The sequence below is a fragment of the Cydia splendana genome, chromosome 18, assembly GCF_910591565.1.
Source record: "Cydia splendana chromosome 18, ilCydSple1.2, whole genome shotgun sequence".
In the NCBI taxonomy this organism is placed as follows: Eukaryota; Metazoa; Arthropoda; class Insecta; order Lepidoptera; family Tortricidae; genus Cydia; species Cydia splendana.
In genome coordinates, this window is record NC_085977.1 from 4,942,792 (window position 1) to 4,967,718 (window position 24,927).

General features: G+C 37.2%; 1 long non-coding RNA gene across 1 annotated transcript in view; it reads right to left on the reverse strand.

Moving 5' to 3' along the window:
• Window positions 1–13,769, reverse strand: part of LOC134799431 (uncharacterized) — a 105,052-nt gene extending 91,283 nt beyond the window's left edge. The window contains exon 1 of the long non-coding RNA XR_010145405.1: window positions 13,618–13,769. This is a non-coding gene — a long non-coding RNA (uncharacterized LOC134799431). The remainder of the gene's footprint in view (window positions 1–13,617) is intronic.
• Window positions 13,770–24,927: the final 11,158 nt, after the last annotated feature.

Here is a 24,927-nt window from a genome sequence, read left to right on the forward strand (position 1 = left end):
GGAAGGGGAAGCAGGGGAAGAAGACGAAATAATTGTTATTAATGAAGAATTCATATTTTTAATTAAAGGAAAATTAGTAAATATTACTGCCTTGGACGAGATTCGAATCACCAAGATTCTATTGGGACTACCAACGCCGAATCCTCAACCTGAAAAAATTACAATTATTATTGTACTTTTAAAAAGGCTAACGTACAGCTCTCTGTACTTATAACAAATTGTGAGAAGACTACTTTTTATTTTTGTGCCTATGAAAGCTACATGCACGCCATGTTTTGCCGAATGGATGACACATTTGAAGCTAAGCACCTGACTATAATTCAAACGAAGCCTTACGCTGAGCAGATTGAAGGTTTTAACAGCATGGCTGCGTATGTCCATGGAGAAATATAAGTAAAGAAAGAGTGGTAACTCCATACATCAGTTTTCTTACAAACATTTCGTAGTCGACATCTAAAGTCAAGTAGTGGAATTATCAGTACCGCTACTTGACACCAGATGTCACAAGTGTCGCTAATGACGAAAAATGTACTGCTAAAACAATTTACAACTAATATTATAAGCAGAAGTAGTTGAAAATAGAGTTCCGGTTAATCCGGTTATGATATTAGCTGAAAATGGTTGAGCATTAGAGTTTTCGTTCTTTGTGACATCTATTGTCGACTAGCAGTACTGATACATTCCGCTGCTTGACGCTGGATGTCGACTACGAAATGTTTGTAAGAAAACTGATGTATGCAGTTACCACTCTTTCTTTACCGACTTATATTACTCTATGGTATGTCTAAGTATGTTCGTAGTGTGGCGGGCCTAAGCGCAGTCAATCCATCGGCGTGCGGCATGTTTGCGCGCTGCTATCGCCGCCTTGCACCTGCCTTATCCGGCCGCCATTGTTGTAGATTACCGAGCAAGTGTGAATGGAGCCTTCTGGTGAACTGCTGATCGAAATGTTCCAACAAGACATTCGTGAACGGTTGCCATCACATCACCATTCGTCAGGTCGTAACCAGTGCTATGTTATAAATAATATGTACCTAGGCATTAATTTTAAGTTTTGCATAATGAGAGAAAATCCATATCTTGCACTTTGATCGTTGTTCCGGGGCACCACCCGTCAATTGTTTGTGGTCTAATAATTAGAATCACACTGCCACGGCCCCATATACATACAGCTGGTCAAACAACTATGTCAGTAATAGAAAAAGGCGCTAAATTCAAATTTTCTGTGAGACGATAACCCTTGGCGCCCACATTTTTTAAATTTGCCGCTTTTTCCTACTGACAGAAATGGCCTGATAGACTTTAAGGGACCCACAGATTACCAGATCGCCGGACGATATCAGCCTGTCAGTTAATCGCAAAAGGTGACAGTTCCGAACAACTGACAGGCTGTGGCCTATTTTATAAAGCTACAAGTTACAATTTACAAGCGGAAATCTCGTTCTAACACATAGGGTTAGAAAGAGACTTCCGCTTGTAAATTGTAACTTGTAGCTTTATAAAATAGGCCACTGATATCGTGCGGCGAACTGGTAATCTGTGGGCCCCTTAAAGTCTGTCAAATTACAGATTAAAGGCGTATCCAGATTAGTAAATTTTTCGCCAATCTGATTCAATTGCCCGATCGAATCAGGAGGTGCGGACGCCAATACCAATTTGGCTCGCCGAATTCAACCGCCGATAATGACCGATATTACCGATAAAATGAGGTGCGGACGCAAGAATACCAATTTGTGAGGCCAGTACTTTCGTTCTGGGGCATTTTTTCAATTTAGAGGGCTTTAATATCACCATAAATTTAAAATTGGAGATTGACGCCAATTTCATTTCTGATCAAATCGACCGATTTGATCAGTCCCGTCTGGATACCACTTAAATTGAATAGAAAATGTCACCCGTGCTCGCTCGGTTCATGTGGAACGCGCGGCCCCGGCCCGCACGTCGCGGGGATGCACTCGCGCCTAAGCCGCTTTGCGAATTTGATGCATGCGAAATGTCAGGATTGCGGCGATGGAAGACTTTGGATCCATCAAGCCTGTTAGTGTGCGTTTTAAGCGATTTCTAGGGCATAATAATTTAAATATATCGATAGTCTAATAGGTATAGAGCACGTCACGTGTGAAATTTTACATGAGTCAGCAAGTATTCAAAAGAAATTGAATTAAATTAGCATTTATTACATTTCTGAATGATTATCTTCACAGAACATGCAAATTTATTTACAAACTACGCCGCCTGTAATATAGGGCGGTTTTGTGCTCAGAATTTATTATCTACTTCAGTTTTCCACGAAAAAAAATTTACTACTGCAAATATTCGTCATTGAGTCATTTGTAAAATATTTACGAGTAAGTTAAATACTCTGATGACATGAAATAAAACTATTAAAACGGATTATATCGCGTATATTGAATTTAGGTATACTAGGTACTTACATCCGGAAGACACTGATGACATATTTAAAATTGTTGGGTTGTTCAGTATTAGTTATTTGAAAACTTAAAAAAAAATAGTTGTACAATTCGGATGAAGATCCTGCTATAAAATTCTCCTCAAGGTAATTAGAGGCTTTGTTAAATTACTACTGCATTATGTTGAATCAAATACCTAGGCTATAGCGAAAACAGCTAGACAAAGAGAACATGGAACCGCTGCAACCGTTTTTAGGTAACATCGCGCTCACCGCAGATTTCTAACCACATTATTAACCTCCAATCTTCACGTTCAACTACATCCAAATATCTATCGTATTTGAAGAAGTATAAGGGTGTTTTTAAAGTGGCAGAGACCAGATAGAAACGAGTTTGTGATAGTAATTGAAGGTTTTATTTGCTACATTCTTCAACGGACCGCCGCGAGCCTTTAATGACGGTCCTCGGGCATTGCATTCGGTTCAACCGCTAGATTTATAGTTTAAAATGCTGCAACTACCCACTGCTCGTTTCAACGTACTGTGTCGCTGTTCTTATGAACTAGCTGCACCTTTAAAAACATTAAATTTTGCTGCAATTTTCTCGTTTTCATACAGTAAATAAAAATAAATAAAACTAGTTCTTTCGGTTTAGCCCATGGCCCGGTTGACTGGTAGAGAATGCCTTCTGGCATTAAATCCGCCATTTGTCCTCTTCATGTATTGTGCAATAAAGTTAAAAAAAATATACATAGGTAATTTTTTTTTATACCACATCGGTGGCAAACAAGTTTATTATTAATTAGGTAGGTAGGTCCTACTTACTCGTATTTGGTGTGCGCTGAAATTGCGTGCCCTTTAGTAAGAACATTTCCAAAAGTTGAATTTTGTTTTTAAAATGCAATAGTTATTTACGATACCTACATGTGCGGAAAAACGGAAATTCGCAACGAGTGGTGATAAATTAAAACACGACCGAAGGGAGTGTTTGAAATCGACACGAGTTGCGAATTACCTTTGTATTTATAACTAATTCGTTTGCCAGACGTACTAAAGCCCTAAAACTTTTGGTTGCTGAATAAAAACATATCTAATATCCTGTAGAAAATATATCCCCATGGAAAATATATCTCTGATTGCTGTTATTTATGTTATGGCATTCAAAGCTTGTTTTGAGCCGAAATATTCAAATTTGGAGCTTCATTGAGAGGTTCTCGATAATAAATTGTGAACAGCTTTTAAGAAATTGCCTCTATCCCGCCATTCACATGAAATGTACATAATACTTAACAACGGACATGTTTTGAAATAGACCTCGCATGCGCGGCGGGCTAAATGGAGGCACTTTCGAAAAATATGCGGAAAGAAGAAGACGGTGGCTTTTATTATTTATTTAGGTAGGTCTCTTAACCTTAAGGTTAACAACGAATAACCTATGTTCTTTCAACTTTTTTTAATTAGTATGTACCTAATATTCACCTAGAAATAAACTTTATTTCTTTTCAATAGATAGTGTAAATAATATTATGTATTTGTAAATTGAAACTTAAACAAGAAATATTTCGTCAAATTTATCGGTCTGAAAAATACAAAAAGGACTTTTAGGTACCTTTTTACATAAGATCTTACCATTACACCTAACTAACAGAATGTGAAAAAATAATACGTACCTAATTGCGGTCACATTTTACTTAGAAATAAGGAATAATTAAATCATTGATAAAACTGATAGGCGCAGCAAATCGTTGCGGTATCTTAGACTAAGATATAAGATAGGTATAAGATATATAAAAATAAAAATGTATTATTGATTATCTTCAGAGCGGACTTAATAGAATACCTATGTGTTTTTGAGAAATTTACGCTCCCTTGAAATTAACTAACTTGAGTTAACCCTTTACCAGGCTAAGGGATACATATTTCCCACATACGGCATTTCAAACATGTGTTCTATTTTCGATAAGAAAGACTGACATTCGATTGTCATTTTTGAAATGTCAGCCTGGTAAAGTCTCAGTCCTATTGTACCTAAGCAACATGGTATGTTTGCGAAGTCTACCCAGTTATATAATATAACATAAATGTCTTCATACAATCTTGAGTATTTATATCTTAAGTATTTACGGGTACATACTTAATATATTTCCTACTTATGTTTATTATGCTATTCAGCGCAATTTTATTCAGCGACTCTTCAAAGCATGTTTAGAAAAAATATTCATATTACAAAGTTCCTTGGTCCTTTCAGTGCTATTAGCTTTGAGTTGGCTTTATTCATTTTGCGTTTGATACTTAGGTCTTCGCTGAGGCGTGTTTAACAAAAAATCTTCGTTGTAAATGCGAGTAGGTATAAGCCGATTTTGGTACAATCCGAGGAAAATAAGATGGGGAGGTGTGAGTGTCACGCGAAAAAACATCGTGTCATTTTTGTGCCGAGGAAACTTTTCACTTTTTAAGAATTAAGGGGCCCTCTGATTAACTGTCCGCCGGACGGTATCGGCCTGTCAGTTGTTCGGAACTGTCAAAATTTTGTTCTAACTGACAGGCCGATTCCGTCCGGCGGACTGTAAACAGTGGGCCCCTTTAGGGAAGATCCAATCAACTACTTTAGAGAAGAAAATGTACCTATAAGTATAAACTTAATTAAACTATTCAAAAGTACCTAGCTGAATCAGATGTTACACGAAACAAAATACGTACAGTCAGCAGCAGAAGTTGCTAAGCGGGCCAGGTGTTCAAAATGATCTTGACGGTATTGTTAAGAGAATAAGAGCGTGTCAAGGTAATTTTGAACACCTCGGCCGCTTAGCAACTTCTGCTGCTGACTGTACATAATTATCAATAATTCACTGTATACGAAACGCTAATGTCTCTCTTATATGGAAGAGTGACAGAGAGGTAACGGTAATGTTTCGTTCGCTATGGCGCAAACGATTTACATCTTGGCTAGGCCGTGTTTCCTCTCTGTCGCACTTGTAAATTCGTACGTAAATCTGACAGGGAGGAAACACGTCGAACGTGGTTCGCGGTAGGCCCTCTCATTTAAACCAAACTTCACTCGACTAGTACACTATGCTCAGAACATTTTATCACCTTGTCACAGTAACTAATTTAAGCAATCCGAGCCACTCCTACTGGACTACGAGTACGACAGGGTACTAAAACTGTTCAGTTACACGGTAAGCGGGTACCCAAATTATCATTTCAATGAGCCCCTTGCATGTTTGTCTTGCAAATGAAATGGACAGAGATAATCCGATCGCTGCGGTTAAGCCGGACGGCATTGAAGTTTAAACAAGTAACCGTCAAAAATATTTTTTGAAACACACTTTTATTGCCGACTGTACTTTTTCTTCTTTGCATGTCTATCAAGTACTCCTCGAGACCTTTTGAAGGAGCCTAAACTCGCTAAAAAGTGTTTGTTTTCTCATCGAAGAGTTACTTTGGCTACCTTCAGACAGCATTTATCAGATCAGCTCCATGTTAGCATATTATTGCATTGTCATCGGAAATATGGAAGTATGCGAAATTTCAGCTCATTCAGACACCCGGAAGTGGTTCAAATTTAAGTTACAAGATTAGAAGCACCATATATACAAAGAGATATAGGTAGGTATATATACGCAGTGAAGCTAAATAAAAGTATGTAAAAATAAAAATAAAATTGTTCTCATTATTATACCGTGACAAGCATGTTTTTTTATTAATTATTGAAAAATAACTTTTTTTGTTGTCCTATTTTTTAATACCCCTTTTTTAATTGCCCTTGCCGGCGATATTTCAATGCTTTCTAAATCCAAATACAACCTGGTGTTTTGTACACATATTTAATTACACAAACGGGTCTACCGCGATATAATTTCATTGGTTTTCCGTGACCACAACTGGTGCAACTCAGCTGAAACGTCGGAATTTAAGGTGAAAACAATGAAATTATATCGCGGTAGACCCGTTTGTGTAATTAAATACAAATACAACCTCACTGATTAGAATTACTTACTCGTAGTTTGGACAGTAACGTGAAAGTAAATGAACGATTGAACGCTACACGTCGATCGGCGAAGTTCTGAAGGCGAATTAGGCCGAGCACTTGTTAGCGTTTCACTTTTGTTTTGATTACACTACTAGGACTAGGGTTCGCAGGTGTGAAGCTTAATGATAAAATAAAAGTTTTTTAATTTGGCGTAGATAGGTCTGAATTCAACGCATATCGCTCGCAACATAAACATACCAGATCGCCGCTCCAAATACGGCCAAATACTTCCTATGGCAGCGAATGTGTTATATTGAATAAACAGTAAGTTATATTAATTAGCTACCTTCATGTTAATCCTACAGATTAATATCTTACACCCAAGTTTGCGATACTAATGCTTATTTAATATCCTTTTCACTCTATAAGCATGAGTGAAAGGGACGGAATGCTTGTTTGAAAGTTCAGCATGCAGCCGGGACTTGAAACTTGAAAGGATTCGAGCGGTTTCAAGGAGAGGTCAGATTAGCCGATCGCAGTTTGTAGACTGTACCTACTGGTCGTGCTTTCAATGCCGTTGACAAGCGAATCTGATGGACTTGCATGAGTCTAGTATATAACTGGATCTGGCATGAAAGGTGGGGGAAGTGACCGAACAGGAGTCTTATGTATCTTTCAGTAGGAGTAGCAGCGAAAGAGCTATTATTGTTTGTCCTTGTCAAAGTCTCACTTTTTATTTGTTCCCCACTCCCCACCGTAAGTTTAGGATGGATTATGGTGGGCAACAAATCAATTCGACCAATCATAGTGTCACATTGCGTATGTTTTGTCCCTCACGGAGGCACGCGTAGGTATACCACTTCTATAGGATTCTACCTTTTATGTGGACTTGCATCTATGCTTATAGTAAACGCCCCTTGAATTAACGTGGCGTCAATAAGACGTAAGGTATGGTGGGGTAAGACTAACATAGTTTATTTTGCTCGGGGCAAGACAAACAGTATGACGCAGCGTACTACGTAATAGGCGAACAACACGTTTTACCACTTTGGAAGTGTCTCTTGCGCAAACTATTCAGTTTAGAAAAAAATGATATTAAAAACCTCAATATCATTTTTGAAGACCTATCCATAGATACCCCACACGTATGGGATTGATGAAAAAAATATTTTTGAGTTTCAGTTCTAAGTATGGGGAACCCCCAAAACTTATTGTTTTTTTCTATTTTTGTGTGAAAATCTTAATGCGGTTCACAGAATACATCTACTTACCAAGTTTCAACAGTATAGTTCTTATAGTTTCGGAAAAAAGTGGCTGTGACATACGGACGGACAGACAGACAGACAGATATGACGAATCCATGAGGGTTCCGTTTTTTGCCAATTTGGCTACGGAACCCTAAAAAACATTGTTTTAATTTGTTAATATAAATAAATAAATAAACGTTCATTCCAGAGTTTATTAGCTAGAGTCTGTGCGGAAAGAGAAGAGTCGTGGAATGTAAGGGAGCCCATACATTCTACGACTCTTCTCTTTCCGCACAGACTCTATGCGAGGCAAGGCGTTTCAGGCGGTCTAGCATTAGTTGCGTTCTCGCGCGCGTCTATAGATATAGTTGAATCATCGAGAGAGTGTCACGTATACCTAGACTGTATCTTTAGGTTTAACCCTTAAATGCATGATTTTTTCTTTTTGCCCGAAATTAATATATGTATCACATAATTGTTTGCCGATTCTAGGAAAAATAGTAAAAAAAAATATAACTTCGATTTTCACTGCGAAATCAGTGTTAGAAGTTGAATTGGCTAAATCATATTTATGTAAATATGTAATTTTCAGTAATAGATATATGAATTATTTTACTACCATTAGAAAGATACACTATTTGTGATATACCTATGATAAAGTTTTTAAATATAAAATTACAAACCCCGAAAACACCGTTCAAAATCACATACTTACTAAAAATTATCAACTTCTGGATTTTTCCAAGCTTTCCGACTTTTCGTCTTAAAACGAATGTAATTTTTATAAATTAAAAATATTGCGTGAATTTAACCCTTAAATCATCACCCTACTACTTGACGTTTGGTATAAAGGTGCGTTCAAGAACGTAAGCCTTTTTTTTTTAATCTGTGAGCTATCTAATGCTTTGTAGACATTTGGCAACACTATGCATTTAAGGGTTAAAAGAGAGTAAACAAACAATTTGTACATTTTCGGGTAGTTATACCATTTATACGCGGCGCGCGCGGGCGGAGTGGCGCTCTCTTGTGTCAGAGGCCAAGATCCTCTTTGGGTCACTGAGCCAGTGATGTATGTATGTATGTATGTGTATACCATTTATTGGTTAACCAACCAAATTCAAAACCGCCTGGATCAGTCACTGAACGCCCTGACTTTAACCTACATTATTTTATCATGTAATGTTTTCATCTACCCTCAACTGGCTTGAGGAGCCATTTGAGGGTAGATTTTGTTTACTTTTATTTAAATACCTACAGATACAGAGTATAGACTTGGTCCATATTATCGATGTCGTCCACGTAGCTTCCATCGCCGATGTAAATGATGTAATATCATAAGTAGGTACCTAACAACCCATCATTTTGAAAGCCGCTAAGTGCTTTAAATTCAAAGCCCAGACCTGAGGTCACTAGAGATTAATCGGGGAATGTTTTTTGCCTCTGTAATCCTGTTAGCCTAAGAGCTGGCCCTAGAAACTGGTGCTTGATATTGAAAATTGTTTCTCCCAAGGGGCTATTCATAAGTTACGTCATTTCAAATTAGGGAGGTGGGGGTCTGGACATCGGATGATAGTAGCATGACGTAGGAGGAAACGGGGTCATTCGAAGCATGATTTTTGGATGATTTTAGGGGGGGGGGGGGGGGTTTATGGACAGCCCCCAACGGAAACGTCTGGCAACGTTAATACTACGCTAAACCCAGAACTCTAAAAATTGCATCCTTTGGCATGCATTCTCTGACCTCCACCGATGAACGGGTACTAGACGCCTGTGTGGCTACTACCAGTTTGGCACTGACACTAACGCTATCGAGAACGTAACTTACTTTCTATGCATCTCGCTCGTACTTGCATATTAGTGCGAGCGAGATGTATAGAAAGTAAATTACGTAGACGTTAGCGTATATGTCAGTTTTGAGTTTTGACACTGTCAGTGACTTATGGTAGGATTACTGGATCCAGTGATAAGGATAGTAGGTATACCAAACTCTTTGTCTAGTTTCGTTACTCTCATTATCATGTAAGGTCAATCAATTGTGACATACCGTCGGTGCGAATAAAAAAATCGCTATGTGTTTTTTTACCATATTTTGATTTTGGCATACTTATTTGAATTCCTTTTTCAATTTCCCGTCGACCCACATAAATATTTTTGTTATATCTTTATTAGTTTTGAAAATAACAATTCCGCTATGTGAACACAGAACAACATTTGTACAAAAAAATATAGAACAGAAACAAAAAAAATAGCTATGTGATTTTTTAGCACATAACGAAATTAAATGCCTTGTTTTCCGTCAAGGGTGATGGCGATAATGTTGCACATGGTGATTTATTGTAGAATGGATTACCCGACATAGACCCTAAAATCGCTATGTATCATCTCTCGTACTATGTAACTTTGGCAACAAATCGCTATGTGTACAAACTTAACACATGACGATTTTAAATGAACCAAATTTAAGTCGCTATGTAGCAAAATTTTGATTAAAATTATATATTGTAAAAAATTACGATAAAAACTGTTTATTTTCTTCATGAGTATCATGTAAAAATCATTGATCTATTAGAAAAAAAATACAGGTGCAACAAATATATTACAAACAGGAAAATAAACAGTTATTTTTGTCTCCTGAAAAGTAGCTTAAAAATACATGGCGATTTATTTATTCGCACCGACGATACGGGTAAGCTATGCGGGTAAGTGTGGCTGGCCTTTACATTGGGGCCTGTTTACACATTGAGTAGTGTTTATTACGAGTTCATACAAAGGCCAGCCGCACTTACCCGTATTAACCATACCATTTTCCGGCGCTAGATCTTCGTGTATGTCAGACGGAGAGAGTAATTTGAATGTTCACTTGGGTTCTTGCAGTAACAAGAAATTATTTAACGTTTGTCAGTCTTTGCGATGGTTGCATCTCTGGCATCTATTTTATCTGTATATTCTAACATCGCAAACTTTCATTACGTAGGGCCTATGCAAACCGCGTTTTTTACGCGCCGTCGACGCGCGTTTGTATCGATACAGGCGCGGGTCAGACGCAGCTTGTAAACCTTTGCACACCTACATTTACCTAATATATCTACATTAGAGTTTAGGCACACCGCGTTTATTAACGCGCCTTCGACCCGCATTGAATCGATACAACGTAAAAAGACGCGCACGTGTATCGAAGCAAACGCGCGTTTGTATCGGTACAAGCGCATACAAATTGCTCCGTAGAATAAAAAAAATACACGCTGTGGATGCGCGTTCCTAGAATTCCTAGATACGCAGTGAGTATGGGCCCTTACATATTTAATCAATGACAGCAACAATCTTAAAGTGCCCACAGTACGGTTACCATCAGTTTGTCACTGACATAAACGCCGTCGAGAACGTAATTTACTTTCTATACATCCCGTTTGCACTAATATGCGAGTGCGAGCGAGATGTATAGAAAGTAAATTACGTTCTCGACGGCGTTTATGTCAGTGACAAAGTGATGGTAACCGTACAGATTACCAGTTCGCCGGACGATATCGATATCAGTCTGTCAGTTGTTCGGAACTGTCACATTTTGCGTTTAACTGACAGGCTGATATCGACCAACGGACTGGTAATCTGTGGGCCGCTTTAAATAACCCTCGGAGGACCTTGTAGGTATATTTGTAATAAGGATTATGAAATTTATGAATCGTCAGTGAACAGCGGACGATGGTAAATAAACATAAGTTTTAGCAAAGATAACGACATACCGCAGGTAGCCTGCTTGTGGCAGATAATAAAAATCTAATTAGTCTAATGTTCACATTATGTGCTTTTTCTAATTACGTTGCATTATTTGTTGAGTCCGCAGTACTAGAAGCGTATTCAGATGTTTAATCATAATCATAATCATAATCATTTATTGCAGCCATGGTATTATTACAAGGTGTTCTTATTTAAGCCAGTACATACATGGACCCTACTAGGGCGTGGCAATATTTAAAACTATAACTAATCTAAGACTAAGTTGTAACAAACGTAGGATAAAGGGATGTCTCGCTGTTGATGTTCTTTTATTTTAGTCAGTACATACATGAATACTACTAGAGCGTGGCAAAATTTTAAACCATAATTAATCTAAAACTAAGTTGGACACAACTAGATCCGATAGATATATGGAATATTTCGAACAATAGGATAAAAATTATAAAACAAGTCACAAAACTACTCTTGTCCCTATACTCTTATAGGGACCGTACGCGTTGGAGGGTCTGCCATCTTGTGGCCTGAATCGGAAACATATGTGCACATGTACAATTGCAAAAGCAACGCTACCATCTACCGTTCTCGTCGGTACGTTTCCTTGTGCATAGTAGGTTCTGCCATCTTGTGGGCTACATCGGAAACATAAACGACACATTTACGCCAAAAGTCTGACGGCTCTTATGCTGTCCCCTATAATTCATGCACGGGGCCTATGTCCATTCAAATAAAACGTTCTGCTTCAGCTTTCAACAATATGCCGCATTAAAATTGTCAACGCATTTTGGGGCCATTCTGTATTAGTGCGAAAGGTAAAACCTCAGGTTGGTATCATCTTTTAAATTTCTGAATGTGCCTCTAATCTAAATGCGAGGGGACTTTTGTAGACGCAGAATTGGGCGGCGAAAGGGGAATCACAAAGGGTCTTTTCCTCCTGTTAATTAGGTATCAGATAGCCTTTGCTAACATTACAGTTTCACAATGAATCCGCTGGCTTTTTACCCTATGGTTAAAGGAGGGAGGGTAATGTTCATCATGTGTATAGGTAATGTATACATACATTACCTATACACATGATAAACATTACCCTCATTACCATAGGTAATGTATACATACATTACCTATACACATGATAAACATTACCCTCCCTCCTTTAACCATAGGGTAAAAAGCCAGCGGATTAATTGTGGAATTGTAATATTAGCATACATGTATGTAACATACATGTATGTTTGTATCAGGGCTCGGAACCGGTATTAAAATACCTGTTAATATCGTTCCAAAACCGTTATATTATTTCGTTAATTAAAAAACCGGTTAATTGATGGAACGCGAACTAAAAAATTACATTCTCTCTCCTAACCTGTAAGAAGAGGGAACGGAATTTTATGATTCGCAGGGAAACAATATAATACCGGTTACTCTTGGCTTTCTTTGGCTAAGCTCGTTGTCATACGTAAAAGAGATAGCAATACTTACTCGTTCTTTCTCGCTTCGATATTTTCAATTTAACCGGTTAATTTCGTTCCACATAAACGGAAGGCGAACGAATTTGGCACAAATCAGTACCTATCTCAATAGAACAGTTCTTTAACCGGTAACCGCAAACGGAAACGAAATCCATTTTGTTCCTGGGTGAATGAGAGAAACCGGTTTGAAAAATAAACCGGTTTCCGAGCCCTGCGGGCGCAGCATGGTTCCATTTTTATCGTCTGTCACTATGCGCGTCACTTTCGCACTTACTTACTAACGTGACAGCCACGGTGACAAGCGATAAAAACGCGACCGTGCTACCGCCGCTGGTTTGTATTTCGTTGTCGACATTATGTTTCGCGCACAACACAAGTAGGTAAAATATAAAGTAAGCAAAATATCACCCCGCTTGCCTCTATGCCCTCTCGCCAGACGGCCTACTGCTAACATACATTTACTACTTATATTCCTTAGCCTCTCTGTTGTTCGAATATGCAATAACGATAGAGAGGCAGGTAACGAAATTTCTATATGATCATTATGATCCAGCCACAGCGCACTCTCCCACTTCCTCACTCCTCAGCCCTCAGCCGCTGAACCTACGGTTTTCGTGCTCAAACTGTAAGTCCAAGTACTCACTAGTTAAGGTGACGGCACCAATCATGGACATGTTAAGCACAGTAGCAGTTAAACCCAGTAATAGACAGTAAAGGTGTAATGCCCTATAGCCCACCTTTTATGATCTTTACCTACTAGTTATTATAGCCATCAGTTACCTGAACATAGTGTTGTTAGTTTAAAAATATGTGACGTTATCTATAAAAAGGGACCTTATTGGCGATGGCGCTTACGCCATTATTAATGATCCGATATAAATCCAATGCCGCGCGACGCTGTGCAGCGTAAGCGCCATCGACAATAAGGTCCCTTTTCATAGATAATGCGCCATATAGTGTCTATTTCTTAAAAAATTAGTTTACGGAAAAAAAAACCATAATTTGTTCTTGTCCATTACTGGTGCCGTAACCCGTATTTACTTAATACTTAAATACCTACCACTCACGGACAAGAATTTACCAGTAACCAACCTAATTTTCCTTCAAGACTTAGTAAAAATAATCTTCATAAAGCTAGCAGTTAATATAGAAAATGTCGGTCAAAACTACAAAGGTGAACATTTAAGGCGAAAGGCGTAGCGGGACACCGGGCCCTTTTACTATTCAAACTAAAAAAGCCGTATCACCTAAACTTTTTAACAAACTTACGCCCTTTTAATACGGAAGGATTACGTCACTATTGTATTTAAAAAGGGCATAACTGCCGCGAATTTCTAATAGACTTACGTCTATATAGTCTGGGCCGGTGGTAAGCCATTATGTGAAGTGTCCATATACACTCTCAAGATTGATCCGAACCCGAACGGGTCTTAATCCCCTTACAGGTATTGAATTTGTAAATTGAAATTAATATTAACGTGGATACGTATTAAGCGTATATGTCACAGTTTATGCGTGTATGTGAAAAATGAGCCAAGTTCGCTATAAAAGATTGATTGAATCAGAGTACCTATTTCGCGCTGAACATAGCCATCTGCTAAGTGTATGGGAAAAATTGAGGAAATAAACATACCTACCTATATTGTTACACAATATACAGACTGTGAAGTCTGTATATTAATTATCATTTATCAATCTCGACCAACCAAAGATAAAGCTTTGAGCGATATAAGCCGAATCGATGGACGTGAAAAAAAGTTAGTTTGGCTTGTAATTCGAATAAATGAAACAGCATTTTACCTTCAATATTTATTTAATATATAATTCGAAAATTCAGCAAAAAAAAATAGACAAAGATCATACAACCAATATGATATGAGTGACTATTTTACCAATTTTAATGTTTTGTGGTAAATTAACTATCAAATGTCATTTTTTAATAACCAGTGTTACCGCCTTATGTGCAGAGCACAGCGCCAATCTACATTAGCTGTTAAATTCAAAGTATGAATTCCTACACTTTACTAAAAAAATTTTTTCAATTTATTTAGGAAACAAACAGTCACATACAATATGTTTAAACTTGTAGATATACAATAAGACCTATAGTTCCATTAAATATAAGATAATAATTTTGGTAATAAGTAGAAACAGGGCTAGTTCGGTTCTGCCTATAAATAGGAAGATACACAGAAGTAACAATTGGATACACAACTCATAAAGTACCTAAGTATCGATCATGCTTACAAACATACGTACATTGCATATGACTGTGAAATAATGACTTTTTTTTTTACAAAGTAAGTAATAATATTACACTGCTATGGAAATATTTGGCTCCGCAGGCCACTATGCTATTAGCTTAGAATAAATTTAAAAGTGGAAAAATTACTGTCTTGGGTAAGACTTGAACTCACGGCCTCTGGTCCGGTAGCCGTTTAAGAAGTGTAACACTCTTACGGTAGATGTCGCTAAGGGTCCCCTTGACCCATAATATGGTGGAAAGATTTGCTGGCTATGGATGAGGTCTTGGTGGCTCAGATGGCAGAGCGCTGGAGTATCGATCCAGAGGCCGTGAGTTCAAGTCTCACCCAAGACAGTAATTTTTCCACTTTTAAATTTAATCTTTGTTGTTAGAGTCCATCTAAGTAACTTTGCACCGACTTATATACAACAAAATAAAGGAGTGTCATGTAAACGTCATATTTTAATAGAAATTTGACATTAATAATGACATTGCCACTGCCACACTTATTGCAAATGCCAAGCAGAGTTTATCTTGGTCTGAATCTGACGAGCTTGACTGACGCGCTACCGTGCTTAGTTATCGGTTCGATTGTGTAAACTCTAATTGAAGCCGCGTTACACAGCGCGATATTTAACATTTCGATGTCAGATTATATTGGATTAATAATAAATGTGCTATAATGTATGTGCGCACAATTAATTGCTTAGCTAAAAGGATCGAGTGGGAAATTTGTGTTTAAATTACATTTAAGTAGTTATGAATGTGCCACCATTTTATTAAATGCTAAATATGGCGTTAAAGTTAAATGCTATAATCCTATGCATTATTAAAATACATAGTAATTAGTAAAATAAACATTAGTGATGCATATTAAATTGGTATTCATTTATTTTCGGTGCTCATTTTAACGTACCCTATCAAAGTCATTAAGTAATTAATAATTTATGTTTCATAAAAGTCACACGCAAAATATTTGAAGTTAATAAGAAATAACTTTTTAACAATAAAATAAAATTAAGTGCTGATTTAGACGGCGCGCGAACTAGCATGCGATTTTAGTTACATTGCGGACTGTTGGTTACGTCCAATTCAACCGACCGATCAAAAACCGCAATGTAATTAAACTCGCATGCGAGTTTCATTACATTGCATCGTCTAATTGAGCCCTAAGTATTAAAAAGTGTCACAATGTCAGTCAATTAAAAAATAAAATTTGAAATCTAAGTCATTTATTAACTTCATTATATTAAATCATTCACATTCTGCTCAAATTTACGTTTACAATATACCTAATTATATATTAGATTAGATTCCAAAGCCTGTTAATGGGATAATTATGGGATGGGAATTGGAATTGGAACTCCTTGAAAGGACAAGTTTTCGTAACTGTTCTTTGATGGAATTATTTGTAACGCTGACATCCATTCTAGTAACAAGATATTTTACTTTTAACCAAAAATGCTTTAACTCGCATGCGAGTTTCATTACATTGCATCGACTAATTGAGCCCTAAGTATTAAAAAGTGTCACAATGTCAGTCAATTAAAAAATAAAATTTGAAATCTAAGTCATTTATTAACTTTATTATATTAAATCATTCACATTCTGCTCAAATTTACGTTTACAATATACCTAATTATATATTAGATTAGATTCCAAAGCCTGTTAATGGGATAATTATGGGATGGGAATTGGAATTGGAACTCCTTGAAAGGACAAGTTTTCGTAACTGTTCTTTGATGGAATTATTTGTAACGCTGACATCCATTCTAGTAACAAGATATTTTACTTTTAACCAAAAATATATGAAATGCGCGCCAATATTATCTTGCTTAAAATAGTTTTATAGCCTAAATCATAAATAAATTAATAATCCATGAAAAAGTATTTGAGGACAATCTTATTCAGATCGACCTACTCGTAGACCCAAGCAAAGCTTGTACCTACTATGGGTACTAGCTAGCTGGGTAGTACTACTAGGCGACGATATATATACGTACCTATAGTATATTGATAAATACATGCTTATATACATAGAAAACACCCATGACTCAGGGACAAATATCTGTGTTCATCACACAAATAAATGCCCTTACCGGGATTCAAACCCAGGACCATCGGCTTCATAGGTAGGGTCACTGAATGGTCACTACCCAGCACTAGGCCAGACCGGTCGTTATACATGCCTTCCATGACATCTCCATCCTTTAATTTTTACTTCTAAGTATTTAAGTAATCGTCGTATCGTGCCGATTCGTGCCACCAACATGAAATAAGAAGAAATCATCTTCTGTTCTCAATCATCGTCATATTAAATATCTTCTTATTTTACTAAATTTGGACCTTTTTCATTCGTTCTTTATTCTGTTTAACTTCTTTCTTCTATCCGTCGCCTTTATCTCACGTAAAACGCACAGTAGGTGTTGTGTGCGGTCTTTTTTTCTATTTTCCCGGATCCGGTCCGGATCCGGTAGCTCCAAAAAAGTGCCGGATCCGGCCGGATTACCGGATCCGCCGGACCGGATTGCAATCCCTAATTAAATAAAACGAAGATGTAGGTACGTAAATGAAATATTAAATATAGATTTTGAATTTGTTTGTTCTTCAGTTTTTAGATAGCTCATTATTGAATAATAAGCTACTTGAAATAGCGGAAGAAAAAAAATAGTCTTCTTATCTCAGATGTCCGACGTGACATTAGCCTGTTATAAGTTTAATTTTTTGGTTGAGTTAAGTGTAAAGGATGACTCACGTTAGACCGGGCCGTGTCCGGGCCGGAGTTTCCGGCGCATCGTTCTCTATGGAAAGCATCACGTGATCGCCTGTCATGTCATAGAAAAGTAAGCTCCGGAAGCTCCGGCCCGGTCTAACGTGAGTCATCCTTTATGCCTGTTTTACAATAGCGGTAGATGGAGCATTTATTTTATATAAAAAATATATCTATCTAAATTTACGTAAAACGAATTATGTCATTTAGTTTCCTGAAATGTAAGTACTTAGTCAAACGCCGAAGTTAACGGAAATAAAAAATAAAACACGCTGTAGATGCCTCGGATCTTGTTCACCTGAAGCACTACCACTTTAACATTGACATATTCACTCACGTTTAAGTAACTTACTTTCTATGCATCTCGCTCGTACTCGCATATTAGTGCAAGCGAGATGTATAGAAAGTAATTTACGTAGACGCGACCTAATCTGTCAATGTCAAAACTGGTGGTAGCCGTACAGTAATTTTGTTTTTAAAGCATGTTATACAGAATGACATTTTAATCACCAGCCATACTCTGCATTAATAGGTCATACTGAACAACTTTTATTATGGGCCAATGCCGAAATCGCGAAAAAAACTTTGGCTGTTTCATACAATTACATTCCGGCTGATGTGATGCCGCTGATTTCTATTGGACAGTTAATTTTTTTTCGTGATATCGGCATTGGTCCCATGATATCCCCGCATATGCCGATATCACGAAAACAGCTAGTTTTTTTCGCGATTTCGGCATTTGCCCAGTATGACCTAATATAAATTCACTATCCAGAGTATGGCTGGTAAACAATTTTTTTACCTATGTTTTTGGTCGTTTCATTAACAAGAAAACGAAGTAGAATATTCGTAAAATACTCGTTCTCTATGCTTGAAAACGCCCCAAGCCTAACGGCTCCAGCCGAAATACCCAACTATTTCAATTGCAAAGCTCGCCAAACTTAAAAGGGTCTTTAGAAATACATTCCGCTATTATAAAGTCTGGAATAGATTGGTGTAGGCAATGAAGCGTGCAAATGGCGGCTCTAATGAAAACCGCGCGGCCTGCTTCCTTCTAAATTTTAAGTTGCCAAAATTAGTATTTACGTAGGTATAATATTTTATGAGGCTGATAATATGTAAAAAACTATCAAAAGCATTGTAAGAAATTCATGATTCTGATTCGGATTTGTAGAATGGGTTTTTCCGGTTTTGTATACTAGGTATAAAATAAAATTTATTGATTTAAGCTTTTACGATTTTGGCACATTTTACATGCATCCAATAATTTGGATTGACGGTTTCGGACGTGTCGTTGTGCCCTTGCGCTAGGGTGTTTCATTTTTCCGAATTTTCGATTTTCATCTGACTTTGCTCGAATTCTTGTTCTAACTGATAAGAAAAAATTATACGTTAAAAAAAAATTAAAATCGGTAAACATTTAGAGGTTGCACAACTTCAACAAAGATTTTTCAAATAACCAACGACTCTACATCGGAGGGTATTAGAAAATGGTTTAAGCGGCTACCATCAAAGCGGAGAGTAGTGTGATACTGAACTTCCACATATAAATAAATTTTAAAATTAGTAGTAAACTTGGATTTTGGTTACTCGATAAATGTTCTAATTAAGATTTTCCAGTTTTTCCACCTGTTTTCAAAGGAAAAGTGCTTTTATCGTGTTTTAGACGCAAAATTCAGTTTTCTCATTCGATTTTAGTATTAGATCATTATATTTTGTCATTTTAGAACATAGTTCATTTTCACGCAATGTATGGGGTTCTCACTCTACCTTTTCAACTTGTGCAACCTCTAAACGTTATTCGATTCTTTTGAAAATTGAAATAGATAGTTTTTAGTGTGGGGAGACTCCATTGGTGAGCAAAGTCAGGAAAAATATTACAACTTTTTTTTCTCCATACAAAAGTGAATCACCCTACCTTGCGCCTTGGTCACGAGAAGCCCAGAGGGCCTAGGCAAGGTATACCTACACCAAAACAATTGTACTTACATCAAAAAACAAAAGGAATGTGGATCGGATTGATAGATGCTACGAAAATTCACCTGACTGTTTCCTTACATTTTATAAGTTCCGAGTGGCAATTTCTATCAACGATTGTCTTCTTGGCTAGGCCCCCAGGAATTTGACTCTAACTAAAAACCTCATTGCTATCTATGCAATAGAATATTACAACTAATATATTTCGCCAGACTTAATAAAAAGGCAAGATATCACGGCACTTAGTCAAAGGACGGTACCTAATTGACGTCGCCTACTTCAACTCTGATTTAAACAACTACCTGGGGGCCTACCGCGAACCTTATTCGACGTGGTGCCTCCCTGTCACACTTACGTACGAATTTACAAGTGCGACAGAGAGGCAACACGTCGAACGTGGTACGCGGTAGGCCCTCAGCGCAGCCCGACGCTGACGAACGTAAACAAAAGGCACTCGTAGCACTTTTACAATTTACTTATACTCCCTTTTTCCCTTTTGAATTTTGTTTTAAACATTTCCCTTTTTGAAGAGCCGTTATCTCGGCCGCCTTCTGCTTTCCATTTCGCGATTCTATTCACTTGTTTTTTTTCAGTGTAGCGGGTGCGTTGGATGGGCGCGGAATTACTTGCGGTGTGTGGACGGGCGATAACGGGGGCTATTATTTTGCGATAGACCGTACAATCTTGCTTTTGTTTGAGTAATTACGTCAAATGATCCGCTAGATGGCTCTGTGCTGTGCTGCAGCTAACGATATCTTAACGTAGAACGTATGCCATTATTGAGAAAGTACCACATCATTTAACATAAAAATAACGCACAAAACATCTACAGTCAAAAACTTTAATTGTTTAGCCATTTAGGGCCACTTGCACCATCACACTAACCCGGGGTTAACCGGTTAACTGGAGTTATCTTGGTTGCCAGTACAATTTGACACTAAGTTAACGGTTTAACCGGTTAATCCCGCGTTAGTGGTGTGGTGCAAGTGACGCTTAGAGATATCTTTGGATTCAACATTTCGTAGCGTAAGTAACGTAAGTAAATTAGTTAAAACCCTTACTGCAATTAATGACTGTGACTGTACAAACTTTAAGAATTGTTAAAAGTTCTGAAAGTGCCTTTTAAAGGAAGCCTCGTCTCACATCCATGAATTATATATACGAGTACCTACCTATATTTGTTTTGAATATTTGCATGAAGTTACTCGACATATCTGTTAATGTAGAAAATACTTAAGCATCCATTTTATTTTCCAATTGTACACAATATAATCGACGTAGCCTCAACCCACTCTAAATGCGAGAACCATTTCTTTCTTTATTTACTCGCAGTATATTATACGGAGAACGCTAAACATGCATCTGCATAATGATAGAGTCTGAGAGTACAAAGGCTACTTTATTCCAGCTAAATGCATGGTACCGCTGGGGTAGTTTAAATACTCGGGTTTTGTAGCGAGAAGATCGTATCTTATAAATAAACATCGCTTTAGCCGGGCCCTAACCCAGGCATACTATTCTACACAGGGCTCGGAACCGGTTTTTTTCAAAACCTCGATGTAACCCAATATTTTTAACAATTCGTAGGACTGAATCATGTAATCAGGTAACAACTACATATTATTAGATTGTCCCATTAAAATGAAATAATAAACTAAAGAACGGAAAAGAACGTAATAATACCGGTATTTTTTATATGAAGAAAAAACTGGTTCCGAGCCTTGATTCTACACCTATACGTATAACAACTTGATGTGCATTTTCAATTATTGTGAGATCCGATATCGGATGTCAAATGACTTTAAGAGAAAAACAGGTGCTAGAAAATGCCCTTTGGTATCAATTAAGTCCTTTTATTTATGTTTTAACGCTTTCTTTTGAACAACAAACAAAAGTTAAATGTATAAATGGCACTTTTTTTATTTTTTGCTTAGTTTTACCTAGTTTTCAGTCGTATCCGACATCCGGTATTTAATCGGACATTGTGAAAATGCTTGTATTATCGCGCAATAAGAACAGACTTCCCGTGTCACTTGTTATGCGTAGTGGCCATAGAAGGTAGGATCCTATAGAATTGGTATACGCGTGCCTCCGTGACGGACAAAACATACGCAATGCGTCACTATGATTGGTCGAATTTATTTGTTGCCCACCATTATCCATACTAAAAAAAAGATGAGAACAAACAATATGTGAGACTGTGACAAGGACAAACAATAATAGCGCTTTCTCTACTACTCCTACTGAAAGATACGTAAGACTATTCCGTTCTGTCAGTTATCCCCACCACTCATGCCCAATCCAGTTTAATACTAGATTCATGGTAGTGGCGCTGAATTGAGTGTCAGCCATGTTTCAAGTCCAAAAAATGACCTTGATCTATTTAATGTGATAGAAAACGTTCTAAAATTGTTTTATTTCTGATAAATAATATTGATCGCCTTTACAAATAAATTTAACATCCTTATTCCAATACCAATACCAATTTAATCTGTAGGTTGTATTGTACTTGAAATTATTTCCAAGCAGGTTAAGTAGGTAACATACTTCAAATAATGTTCAAGTACAATTCAAATAAAGAGATAAATGGGCGAGATCCCAATATAAGTATAGGTATTAGTATAGGATCTTGCATTTAAGGCGCTACGCGCTGTTTTTGGCCGTAAACTCCTAATTTCTAGAGTATATATCTTCTTAACGGTTCAAGAAAAAATTATATATGAATCTACGTTTTATGTACAATATTTGTAACGTTTGACTTTTTTCCTGTGACTTATAATTTTTCCAATAAAGGAACATTACGATAGGCCGTTTTGCGACTAACTTTGCCTATTTCTACTAAACGGTTTATTCGATTAAAGTTATTTTTAAAATAAAATAAATGTTTAACCAACACTACAAATGCAACGTAGAATAATGTTAATCATATATTTTTTTAAGAAATCGAATATTTTTCAACATTTCGTGCGTATACAGCTCGAAAAAGGCGTGGCCGGCAGTCGTGTGCTGGCTTTGAGACGAGAAGGCTGTGTCGCTCGTCGCTCCGTGCCTTCCTTGTATTCTGTATGCTTGTGCTGAGCCCAAGTGCAATAAAATTGGAGTTTGTTTCATCAACGCAGAGCCGAACGTGCGTGTTATAAATAAGAAAACCGGGCAAGTGCGAGTCGGACTCGCGCACGAAGGGTTCCGCACATAAATAATGCAAAAAACGGCAAAAAAAACGGTCACCCATCCAAGTACTGACCCCGCCCGACGTTGCTTAACTTCGGTCAAAAATCACGTTTCTTGTATGGGAGCCCCACTTAAATCTTTATTTTATTCTGTTTTTAGTATTTGTTGTTATAGCGGCAACAGAAATACATCATCTGTGAAAATTTCAACTGTCTATCTATCACGGTTCGTGAGATACAGCCTGGTGACAGACGGACGGACGGACAGCGGAGTCTTAGTAATAGGGTCCCGTTTTACCCTTTGGGTACGGAACCCTAAAAATAAGTAATCTAGGTATAAATACGTTATGCTACAACATGGAGAAAGATTGGTAGAACGTACATTAAAGTTTAATGTTAATACATAATGCAAAAATAAATTAAGTATTCATGAAAACTCGGTCACAGATTATCAACTCAAATATTTCCGGCCATTTGTGCATCAATTAATATCAATGCCGACTCCATGTTTATCTTGGTTTTCTTTGACAGTAAATAATTTAAATACATAGGTAAGTCTAAATTATTCACTGTTTTTAATTTGCAGATGGGTAGGTTACACGTGGTAAAATAACAGGTACGCGCTTAGATATTATTATTTTAAATGTCATAAATATAGTCAGCAAATTAATAGATAGGAGTAAAGCCTGACCGGAATATATGATCACGCGCCATGTTGCGGAATTTCACTGGAACTAAGTTTTTCATACTAAACGGAACTGTCACCCTATACACGAGAATAACAGCGCCCTCTTGACAATGATCATATATTATTGGTCAGGCTTTACCATGCTTGTAGGTATATAATATCAAAAGTACCAGTTTCAGAAAGTACCTACAAGTAACTACAAGACATATCTTTCATTATATCATAGCTAGCGGTTTCAAGTACGTACCTACAAAAACTATTTTTTCGACAGCGTCCTAATGATCTTTTTTTGCCACAAATGACAGTTACGTTCTGTCTCCCAAATAGCGGCAGCCGTACGGCCCCAATTTCATAGACAAACCGCAAATCGATGTACAGGTTAGCCATTTGGCACACGCATACTAGAGGTCAAAACAAAATTTTTTACCGGCAGTCAGGCAAAATTTCCCTTAGGAGGGGAGTGCCGAGTCATTGTTTTTTTTGTATGAGAAAAATTTTTTTTATTAGAAACCTGTCTTGTGTGGCATTATATGAAAGGGCTTTTTGAGGCGATTCTAAAAATATACCACATCATTACATTTCAGCCTATTTTTTTAAATTAAAACAAAAATAATTCTCAAAACATACCTAGTTTGGGCTCCTCCAGATACGATATGGCTGATTTTTTTTGTACAATATACCACAAATTATACGTCATATTCTCATATCAAACCTGTTTGAATCAAAATGCGATTAGATTTATATAATAATCAACTTTTATTGAAAGCTAATTTTAAAAGCTACTACATCAGTTATGGCACAGAATGAAGAGAGCGCTGACAGCGCGTCAAAGACAAACTTATTCTAAAATGTTGCAAGCAACAAATATTAACACTAAAGTTAAGTATACAATATTTTATAAGCTATGTTCAGACTTGTCCTGAACATAATTGGGCCGGGCGAGTTGAGTTAAATTTAGATTTACAGATCAAAGACAAGAATTTAACGAGACAGACAATATTTAGTCAAGAGGTAAAGGACACAGCTTAGTAATAGGTCTGACATACAATTTGTCCCCCATTTTCACCTCGGCCACTCTGACTCTACCATCCTTTCCAGGAAATATCTTAACTATGCGGCCCATTGGCCAACACAACGGGGCAGTGTTTACATTTTTGACAAGAACTAAATCACCTATTTTTAAATTTGGTAGGTCATGCTTCCACTTGGGACGACTTTGCAACTGACAGAGGTAGTCTTTAGACCA